The sequence below is a fragment of the Manihot esculenta genome, chromosome 10, assembly GCF_001659605.2.
Source record: "Manihot esculenta cultivar AM560-2 chromosome 10, M.esculenta_v8, whole genome shotgun sequence".
Taxonomy (NCBI): domain Eukaryota; kingdom Viridiplantae; phylum Streptophyta; class Magnoliopsida; order Malpighiales; family Euphorbiaceae; genus Manihot; species Manihot esculenta.
The window spans coordinates 8,439,777-8,451,952 of record NC_035170.2 but is presented as its reverse complement, the minus strand read 5'-3'; positions in this window follow the sequence as shown (position 1 = coordinate 8,451,952).

Genomic DNA, 12,176 nt, shown 5'->3' with positions numbered 1-12,176 from the left:
ATTTGGGCCTAAAGCTGACAAATCTTGCAGTTGAAATTATTCAATATTCCACATCTAACTAAATGAGATAAAACGAGTAAAGCATTATGAAGAACCCACCAAAGGAAAGATCGATACTTAGAGAGAACCTGAAAAGACTAAATTCATTTCTACATGCTTGGGGAAAGAGTAAAGGAAGAAGAGGACCTAGTAGGAAATGCAAGAGTAGAGGCCAACTTCATGAACATTTAATAACTCAACTTCACACTATATTGTCCATTTTTCTTGAAGTGCCAAACTAATATATCTGACGTCCTCAAAGGAGCCACATGGATTGAAATAATTACTTGAGCTTGTTACCAATCCACAAAAAAAAAAAAAACTAATATACCAATGATTCCAATTTAAAGCATTATGATTAATAAGATCAACAACCACATTAATATGAGTTGGAAAAGTGCAATGTCTCTACCTAAGGAATCTAAGGATCATCCAAAAAGTGTATTTTGACCATCCCTTATATTCATGTAGACTCCTTCTCAAAGTATATTTCACATGGCCAGTAGATTCTACCATATTCATGAAGTATGCCTTTTAGAATTTACCTATTAGAATGAGGATCTAGTAAAGTATAAGCCCTTTAAAATTTGAATCCATAAGCTAGATGGATTTTGCAAAAGACACCAACACTGTTTAGCCAAACATGTAGATTAAACTTTTCAAAATTATTAAAACCTAAACTTCAACACAATTTGGATTGACAAGAATAATGCCAATTAACCCAACTCATTTTCTTAGATTCTTCATTGTTATTCCACCAAAAAGTAGACAATAATTATTAAGAATAGCAAAAAAGGTCTTTAGGTATTGAAAAGTAGCCATGGGTATGAAGGAATGGCTAATAGCACATAGTGGATTAGAGTAGCTCTACCTGCTTGTTAAAGCAACTTATGTTTTCAATATTATATCTTAGAATGAACCCTTTCCTCTAACATTGATAAAGCCTGCTAGAGAGAACACCCTAATAACAAAAGCAAACCAAAATATTTAGGTAGTTTGATGTACAAAAGAAGATGAAAAGAAAAATACCCTACTCGCTTATTAGAGAGGTGCTTTCCTAAGATGGGGAAGGTTGGGCGGGTGAGAACCCCTTGCCTGCCTCGCCTGAAAAAGACTCTACCAAGATAAGACGACATTCCTCACCACCTTGGTGATATCTATTTTCAACAGGGTCTTAGCCATCGTCAAGAGGATGTTCAAAGCCTTTTTCTTATCCCTCTGTGGCTGGACTCCATCCTTTCTCAGCTCCACCCACAAATTCTAGCTTGTTTGAAGGCGTCCAAAACCTCAGATGTCTGATGACGGAGGATAAAAAATTTATTTTTCTATAATTTTAATGAAGAAGGTATCCGGTCAAATATTGTCTGGCATTTTCGCCCTCTAAACAACTAGAACTGTAACAGCCCGCTTACCGGACCATCACCGGCACTAGGATCCAGATCGGCTTAAGGCCGCCGGGACCCGTAGTAAGCCTACTGTCAACTCTGTGTACGTACCTGATAAATCCCATACATGATCACACTTAAACTTAAAACTATTACTTACTCTTCTCTATTATATATTTTTTTTTCTTTCTTTGCTTGATTATCTTTTCTTTTCTTGAAACTTTTCTCATCAACTAAGCCTGGACTATGCATGCTCGGTCTGTATGCACTCGAAGAGTGATACCTGCTATGGTACCATACAGTGACTACAGAGATAGAAAGACTACCATGCACCAAGCTTAGCTCATCATCATTACAACATTATCTCAAACATATATATCATAAAAGGATCATGTGCAGAGGGATAACAAGCACTAGGGCCAAGCACAATACTATAACTCACTATATAACTTGCTATTACATCATTTCTATACAATACATGACATAAACTCTGTACTGTACATCATTATCATGTCCACCATTCTATACTATTACATATGCCTTTTACCCTTGCTATCTCTTTCTCTTTCTCTTCTCTGAGGCCCTGAAAAATGGGTTAGGGAGAGGGATGAGCTGCTAAAGCCCAGTGAGCGGAATCTATAAAAAAATCACATTTAAAACATGCTATCATATGATGCATCACTGCACAAACATTTCACATCTCGGATTGGACATGATCCCAAAACTCCCTCTGTCAGTGCCCGGCCCCCAAAGGAGCTCACACAGGTCTTTCACTAACTACTCATGGTGCCCGACCCTATAAAGGCTCTCACAGGACTCATCCAAGGTAAATGCCCGGCCCCCAAAGGAGCTCACACAGGACATACAATAATGACAGACTTATGGGCTATTGAGATCGCCTCGGTCCAATCCACATATACAAGTAATAATGCAATGCATCAACTTGGTGAATACTAATGCAAAGCATCCTACATAAACATGACATTAATGATGCATGAATCATGCTAAAACAGTTCTTAACTTTTAAAATAAAGTTCTGTTCCACTCACCTCTGTCAACTGCTGAGCAGTCTCTGTAACTCTAACTCTGTGGGCCTCCTTGGTCTCTCGGGTCCGTTCCTACACAGGTGGACTCAAATGAGGACCAAACTTACTTAAACATAACTCTTAATATCTCCCCAAAACCCCTCTAAAACATCATAGGCATGCATGGAAAAATGGGCAAAAGAAGGCTGGACTGGGCACTTTCGGCGGCTGGTTCGGCGGCCGAAACCTCCCTCCAGAGACGAAACTCATGCATGTTCGGCGGCATCTTCGGCGGCCGAAAGCCTCGTCCAGAGACGAAACTCATGCACTTTCGGCGGCCGAACTCCCTCTTTCGGCGGCCGAAAGTCCCTTTCTCACCCAAAAGCCTAGCTTTCGGGGGCAAGGTTTGGCAGCCGAAACTGCCTCCACAAGGGGTTCGGCGGCCGAACCTTGCTTCGGCGGCCGAACCTGGATTCTCCAGAAAGGCAGAATCCGAGCACAACTCATGCTCTCAGCCTCCAAAATCCTATCAAACACCCATAACATGCATACCAACACTTCTCAACTCACAAAGAACATAACTCATGCATATAGAGGCCTAAAAACTAGCTCAAGCCTCAAAAACAACAACAAAACTCATAGAAACTCATATGATCAACATATGCTCAAACTCATGTTTATACCCCCAAAACATGCCATACAACTCTAAACTTACTTGAAACATAAGGGGAGGTGAGGATCCATGCTTACCTCTTGAAGAGCTAGAGGATTGATGATCCAAGCTTGGAGATGGGGAAAACTCAATCAAAATCTCCAAGTGCTCAACTTTGCTTCCTTTTGCTCAAAACTCTAAAACAAAACTCAAATCAAGTTAAAACATGCAAGATTTGAGGAAAACATGAGAAATCACACCAAGGAGAGCTTGAACCTACCTTTGACCCAAAAACAGAGTGTGTACCACTCAAGTCTCGGGCAAAGGGGCTTTTGTAGTGGCCAACCGACTCTTCCTTCGGCGGCCTAACGTGCATGCGAAACCATGCAACTTTCGGCGGCCAAACTTCACCTTCGGCGGCCGAACCTGGCTTTTGTCCCCTTGGCCTTTTCATTTCAAAACTCAATTTTCTTAACTCAAAACATGCAAACATGATAAAAACACTTAAAAACATCTTAAAAACCTTTCTTATACCCTTAGGGCAAGCTCCGACATCCTCGAATCCCGACTTCCAACGGAAAATCCGCCGGAACGTAGGAATTCCGATACCGGGGTCTAGCCGGGTATTACATTCTCCCCCCCTTAAGAACATTCGTCCTCGAATGTTCCTCTCTAACTCAAAACAAAGTACAAACAGAACAGAACATATAGCACATAACACTCACCTCAAAAGAGATGGGGGTACTGTTGGAGCATAGACTCCCGTGTCTCCCAGGTGCACTCTTCGATGTTATGGTGGTTCCAGAGGACTTTCACCATCGGGATCTCCTTGTTCCTTAGCTTTCTGATCTGGGTGTCAATGATCCGCACTGGTTGTTCTACATACGTGAGATCACCTAAGATCTCCACATCTGGTTCGCTGAGAACCTTACTCGGATCTGACACAAACTTCCTGAGCATCGAAACATGGAAGACTGGATGGATTCTTTCCATAGACATAGGCAAATCAAGCTTATACGACACATTTCCGACCTTCTGTACAATCTCAAAAGGTCCAATGTACCGCGGAGCCAACTTACCTTTCCTCCCAAAACGAACCACCCCTTTCATTGGAGACACCTTCATCAAGACCAGATCCCCCTCCTCAAACTCTATGTGCTTTCTGCGAACGTCTGCATAGCTCTTCTGCCGACTAACAGCAGTCTTGAGCCTCTCTCTGATGATGGGCACCACCCTGTTCGTGATCTCTACTAACTCAGGCCCTGCTAGGGACCTTTCTCCAACCTCTTCCCAACAAACTGGTGACCTGCACTTCCTCCCATACAGAGCTTCATATGGGGCCATCCCTATGCTAGCATGATGACTATTGTTGTAGGCAAACTCCACTAAGGGTAGATGCTGCCTCCAAGATCCGCCAAAATCTAGCACACACATTCGAAGCATATCTTCTATGGTCTGGATGGTCCTCTCTGACTGTCCGTCAGTCTGTGGATGGAAAGCAGTGCTGAAGTCTAATCTTGTGCCCATAGCCTCTTGCAGACTTCGCCAAAACCTGGAGGTAAACTGGGGTCCTCTGTCAGACACTATAGAAACAGGAGCCCCATGCAACCTCACAACTTCCTCAAGATACACCTGCGCTAACTTGTCCACAGAGTAGCCACTCCTGACAGGAATGAAGTGAGCAGATTTAGTCAGTCTATCCACAATCACCCATATGGAGTCTAGTCTGTTGGACGTCGCCGGTAACCCCACTACAAAATCCATCGCTATGTTCTCCCATTTCCATTCTGGAATCGGCAGTGGGTTAAGCATTCCAGCCGGCTTCTGGTGCTCTAGCTTCACCCTTTGACATATCTCGCAGGCTGACACAAACTGTGCCACTTCTCTCTTCATTGCTGGCCACCAATACACTCTCTTCAGATCTTGATACATCTTGGTGGCTCCAGGGTGAATGCTATATCTCGCATTATGAGCTTCCCTCATAATGTCTCCTTTCAAGCTAATGTCATCTGGTACACATAGTCTATACCCGTAGCGGAGAATCCCTTGGTCGTCGAATCTGAACTCTTCGCTCTTGCCTGACTGAACAGTCCTGGCAATCTTGACCAACACTGGATCCTCATGTTGTTTCTGAGCCACCTGCTCCAGAAGCACGGGTATAACTTTCATCTGTGCAATCAAAACACCTGTACCAGTTAACTCTAACTGTAGCCCTTCTTCAACTAACCTGTAGAAGTCCTTCACCACCGGCCTCCTCTCTGCGGTAATGTGAGATAAACTGCCTAGTGATTTCCGGCTCAAGGCATCGGCTACAACATTTGCCTTTCCCGGATGATACTGGATCCTGCAATCATAATCACTAAGCAATTCCACCCACCGTCTCTGCCTCAAATTTAACTCTCTCTGACTCAGGATGTGCTGTAGGCTCTTATGATCTGTAAAGATCTCACATTTCACCCCATAGAGGTAATGCCTCCACATCTTGAGTGCAAAGATAACAGCTGCCATCTCAAGATCGTGTGTAGGGTAATTCAGCTCGTGCTTCTTCAACTGTCTAGAAGCATAAGCTATTACTCTGTCATTCTGCATTAACACACAACCTAATCCCACTCGGGACGCATCACAGAACACTGTGAAGTCTTCATCACTAGTAGGCAGAGCTAACACCGGTGCTGAAGTTAATCTTCTCTTTAGCTCTTCGAAACTCTCTTCACATTGGTCAGACCATGTGAATCTCTGGTTCTTTCTGGTTAATCTGGTCATAGGAGCCGCTATCTTAGAGAAGTCCTGAACGAACCTCCTGTAGTAGCCTGCCAAACCCAAGAAACTCTTGACCTCTGTCACTGTGGTGGGTCTAGGCCAATTGGCTACAGCTTCTATCTTCTTGGGGTCCACTGCTATACCTTGATCTGACACTACATGCCCCAAGAATGAAATGCTCCTTAGCCAGAACTCACACTTGGAGAACTTGGCATATAAACCATGCTCTCTCAAGGTCTGCAGGACTATCCTCAGATGATGGGCATGCTCCTCTGCATTCCTGGAATACACCAAGATATCATCTATGAAGACAATAACAAAGTGATCCAGGTACTCTCTGAAAACTCGGTTCATGAGATCCATGAATGCTGCAGGGGCATTAGTCAACCCGAACGGCATCACTAAGAACTCATAATGCCCATATCTGGTTCTGAAAGCTGTCTTAGGTACATCCTCTTCCCTGATTCTCAGCTGATGATAGCCCGATCTCAGATCTATCTTAGAAAAACAACCTGCTCCTGCTAGCTGGTCGAATAGATCATCGATCCTGGGAAGGGGATACTTATTCTTGGTAGTGACTTTGTTCAACTGCCTGTAGTCGATACAAAGTCTAAGGGATCCATCCTTTTTTCTGACAAACAACACTGGAGCACCCCAGGGTGAGGTACTTGGACGGATGAAACCCTTATCTACCAACTCCTGTAGCTGCTCTTTCAACTCTTTCAGCTCTGCTGGTGCCATCCTGTAGGGAGGAATAGAGATCGGTCTAGTACCAGGCACTAACTCTATCTCGAACTCTATTTCCCTATCAGGTGGTAGTCCTGGAAGCTCATCTGGAAACACATCTGGGAACTCTCTGACTACGGGCACTGAACTAGGGTCCCTAACCTGACTGTCTAGCTCTCTCACATGAGCTAGATATCCCTGACATCCCCTCCTGAGCAACCTACGAGCCTGTAGGGCTGATATCAGACCTCTAGGCGTGCCCCTCCTGTCTCCTCTGAAGACAAACTCAGATCCATCCTCATCTCTGAACTTAACTACCTTGTCTCTGCAGTCCAAGGTAGCACCATATGCAGATAGCCAATCCATCCCTAGAATGACGTCAAAATCTGTCAACTCTAGAACCACAAGGTCAGCTGGAAGGCATCTACCATCTATAAACACTGGACTATGTCGACAGACTGTCTCTGCCAACGATGGATCACACTTAGGGCCACTAACCCATAGGGGACACTCTAACCCAGACGTCATCAAACCCACTCTCTCTATGGCTCTGGGAGCAACAAAGGAATGCGAAGCACCAGGGTCTAACAAAGCATACACCTCAGAACACCCAATGAGGAGATTACCTGACACCACGGTGTTAGAAGTGTTTGCCTCCTGCTGTGTCATCGTGAAAATCCGCGCCGGAGCTGACGGACCTCCACCTCGGGGACCCGCAGATGAAGAGGCTGACCCTCTCCCTCTGCCTCTGCCCTGCGTCATCACTGAAACTGGTGGCTGTGGCATGCTAGCTGGAGCTGTCTGCTGGGATGGTGCCGTGAAAGATGCCTGAGGGCACTCACGAGCCATGTGTCCCTCCTGGCCGCACCTGTAACATCCTGTAATCCCCAAACGACAAACTCCTCTGTGCGCCTTACCGCACCGACCACACACTGGAACCTCTGAGCCTGAACTCATGCCACTGCCTAATCCCAGACCTGCTTTAATCTTATTCCAGAACTTATTCTTCCTCGACTTCTGTGTGGAACCACTCCACTTCTTACCACTGGAAGTTGCTGCACCCTGTGAAGAGGGATCTGACTTACCCCTACCTGGGGTCTTAGAACCAGAAGACTGTGCCGGCTGCTGTTTCACTGTACCCTGTATAATGGCACTAGCCTCCATCCTCCGTGCTAAATCCACCACGGTGTGGAAACTCTCCTTCTCGGCTGCATGGATCAAGGAGGAATACCTGGAATGCAGTTTCATAGCATACCTCCTAGCCTTTTTCTGTTCCGTATCATAGGCCTGTCCTGCATACCGCAGCAACTCCAGAAACCTGTCAGTAAACTCATCAATACTCATATCCTCTGTCTGCTTGAGCTGCTCAAACTCTATCATCTTTAGCTCTTTCGAACTATCTGGAAATGCCCATCCGGCAAACTCATTAGCAAACTCCTCCCAAGACATGTTATCCAACCTAGGGTCCACATAGACGCCAAACCATTCCTTCGCCTTCTTACATTTTAAAGTGAACCCTGCCATCTGAATGGCTCTGGTATCATCTGCCCCTAACTCATCTGCTATCATCTTGACTGCTTTAATGTACTCAAACGGATCATCTCCTGATTGGTACTTAGGAGCATCTAACTTTAGGTAATCAGTCATCTTTACCTTGCTCCTCACAGATGGGCCAGGTTGAGGTGTTTGGATAACTGGGGCTTCTGGTTGTACCACTGGTGGTGGTGGGGGAGGTGCAGAACTTTCTGGTGTAGAGTATGCTGGACTGGGGTAAAAAGGCGAGGGTGGATACATGGGATATGGTGGATATGGGGGGTAATACGGTGGATAAGGCATATATGTGGGATATGGGTGAAAACTCGGATAATCCGATGTACCTCCCATCGAATATCCTGGGCCCTGTGGGTAGGGCTGATAGTGGGGTGGATAACCATACCCCGAGGCCTGACCGCCTCCCTGTGATGATCCCACATCCTCCTCTGTAGTGCCAACACCTAACCCTCCATCCCTTCTTGGATCCACATCCATCTCTTCCCTTGTATCACTTGATCTTCTTCTCTGTTCTGTCTCCCTCCTGCTTTCATCAAAAGACCTTCTAGGGTCCCTTGATGATCTTTCTCTGCCTGCCCTTTGGGACATAGCTCTTGGCAAAGCAGGGGGACGCCCTTCCATACCCTCATTCTCGGGCGGAGCTCCAGTCAATCTAGCTGATCGACGGGTTCCTCTCATCTTAGCTTCTGAAAACATAACATGAACTTTAGCATCATAGGATCCATGTAACAACATGAACCCTCAACTCATAACATAGCATATCATAGCATATCATTAAATGCACATGCATAAAATCATGGCAGTACACATCAAGACAGGACTCAACATCCTATCCTAGTGGACATGATCTTCCTATTGTGCTTGCCCTCGAAAACAACCTCCTTCCGATGTGAGATCTCTCTAATCCCTGAGCATCTTAGCTCAGCACACCGTACTCTAGAGGCCCTATGCTCTGATACCAATCTGTAACAGCCCGCTTACCGGACCATCACCGGCACTAGGATCCAGATCGGCTTAAGGCCGCCGGGACCCGTAGTAAGCCTACTGTCAACTCTGTGTACGTACCTGATAAATCCCATACATGATCACACTTAAACTTAAAACTATTACTTACTCTTCTCTATTATATATTTTTTTTTCTTTCTTTGCTTGATTATCTTTTCTTTTCTTGAAACTTTTCTCATCAACTAAGCCTGGACTATGCATGCTCGGTCTGTATGCACTCGAAGAGTGATACCTGCTATGGTACCATACAGTGACTACAGAGATAGAAAGACTACCATGCACCAAGCTTAGCTCATCATCATTACAACATTATCTCAAACATATATATCATAAAAGGATCATGTGCAGAGGGATAACAAGCACTAGGGCCAAGCACAATACTATAACTCACTATATAACTTGCTATTACATCATTTCTATACAATACATGACATAAACTCTGTACTGTACATCATTATCATGTCCACCATTCTATACTATTACATATGCCTTTTACCCTTGCTATCTCTTTCTCTTTCTCTTCTCTGAGGCCCTGAAAAATGGGTTAGGGAGAGGGATGAGCTGCTAAAGCCCAGTGAGCGGAATCTATAAAAAAATCACATTTAAAACATGCTATCATATGATGCATCACTGCACAAACATTTCACATCTCGGATTGGACATGATCCCAAAACTCCCTCTGTCAGTGCCCAGCCCCCAAAGGAGCTCACACAGGTCTTTCACTAACTACTCATGGTGCCCGACCCTATAAAGGCTCTCACAGGACTCATCCAAGGTAAATGCTCGGCCCCCAAAGGAGCTCACACAGGACATACAATAATGACAGACTTATGGGCTATTGAGATCGCCTCGGTCCAATCCACATATACAAGTAATAATGCAATGCATCAACTTGGTGAATACTAATGCAAAGCATCCTACATAAACATGGCATTAATGATGCATGAATCATGCTAAAACAGTTCTTAACTTTTAAAATAAAGTTCTGTTCCACTCACCTCTGTCAACTGCTGAGCAGTCTCTGTAACTCTAACTCTGTGGGCCTCCTTGGTCTCTCGGGTCCGTTCCTACACAGGTGGACTCAAATGAGGACCAAACTTACTTAAACATAACTCTTAATATCTCCCCAAAACCCCTCTAAAACATCATAGGCATGCATGGAAAAATGGGCAAAAGAAGGCTGGACTGGGCACTTTCGGCGGCTGGTTCGGCGGCCGAAACCTCCCTCCAGAGACGAAACTCATGCATGTTCGGCGGCATCTTCGGCGGCCGAAAGCCTCGTCCAGAGACGAAACTCATGCACTTTCGGCGGCCGAACTCCCTCTTTCGGCGGCCGAAAGTCCCTTTCTCACCCAAAAGCCTAGCTTTCGGGGGCAAGGTTTGGCAGCCGAAACTGCCTCCACAAGGGGTTCGGCGGCCGAACCTTGCTTCGGCGGCCGAACCTGGATTCTCCAGAAAGGCAGAATCCGAGCACAACTCATGCTCTCAGCCTCCAAAATCCTATCAAACACCCATAACATGCATACCAACACTTCTCAACTCACAAAGAACATAACTCATGCATATAGAGGCCTAAAAACTAGCTCAAGCCTCAAAAACAACAACAAAACTCATAGAAACTCATATGATCAACATATGCTCAAACTCATGTTTATACCCCCAAAACATGCCATACAACTCTAAACTTACTTGAAACATAAGGGGAGGTGAGGATCCATGCTTACCTCTTGAAGAGCTAGAGGATTGATGATCCAAGCTTGGAGATGGGGAAAACTCAATCAAAATCTCCAAGTGCTCAACTTTGCTTCCTTTTGCTCAAAACTCTAAAACAAAACTCAAATCAAGTTAAAACATGCAAGATTTGAGGAAAACATGAGAAATCACACCAAGGAGAGCTTGAACCTACCTTTGACCCAAAAACAGAGTGTGTACCACTCAAGTCTCGGGCAAAGGGGCTTTTGTAGTAGCCAACCGACTCTTCCTTCGGCGGCCTAACGTGCATGCGAAACCATGCAACTTTCGGCGGCCGAACTTCACCTTCGGCGGCCGAACCTGGCTTTTGTCCCCTTGGCCTTTTCATTTCAAAACTCAATTTTCTTAACTCAAAACATGCAAACATGATAAAAACACTTAAAAACATCTTAAAAACCTTTCTTATACCCTTAGGGCAAGCTCCGACATCCTCGAATCCCGACTTCCAACGGAAAATCCGCCGGAACGTAGGAATTCCGATACCGGGGTCTAGCCGGGTATTACAAGAACTCTTCATTTTTGCAAGTACCAACTGGGAGAAGAGGGCCATGCTCGACTTGATGTTGTTATTAAGACAAATAAACCGAAAGGCTACCAAGATTCTCTAGCCATTATTACAGCTGGGCGACTACAAGTTTATGAAATCGAAGGACCTAAAAAAAGGGTCTATGGGGGGTATCGAAGACCCGCCTTCAGCTGCTCTTTGTAGATTATGATAGTATTTTCTACAGAGATCTGGTCAGTCATGTGAACGCCCGATGAAGGAGTAAAAGCATGAAAAGTCTCTTGAGAAATTTAGTATTTTTTATGAAAACAATCTATATCTTGCACCGTTAGTATGAAGGGGATGTCACTAATTAGGTTGCCCTCACTTTCATAAACCGCCCTCAGTGGAACGATAGGGGCTGGGGCATGGATGGGGGCCGTCAGAGGAAGACCTTGAGGCAAGGCTTCCACCAAAATAATAAGAGGAAGTATCTCTATTCATTTTAAAAAAGAAAAAATAGAAATTACAGAGAAAGTAAGGGAGTATAATCGAGAAAGGAGTGAATGAATCTTTCCCAAAGTAAAGATGACGGTTGTGAGCAAAAGTAATGCTTGGAGAAGAAGAAAGTTCTTATAATATGATTTTGACGGAAGGTTTTAAATGCTGTTCAAGAAACGAGGCAGCCATAATTAAAGAGCTAGGTAGGCAAAACAGCATGAGTGGGGGAAGACCAATCTCAATGAGCCATGTGCTCCAGATTGTGAGAACAACTGTCACCTTCGAATTTGAAGAAT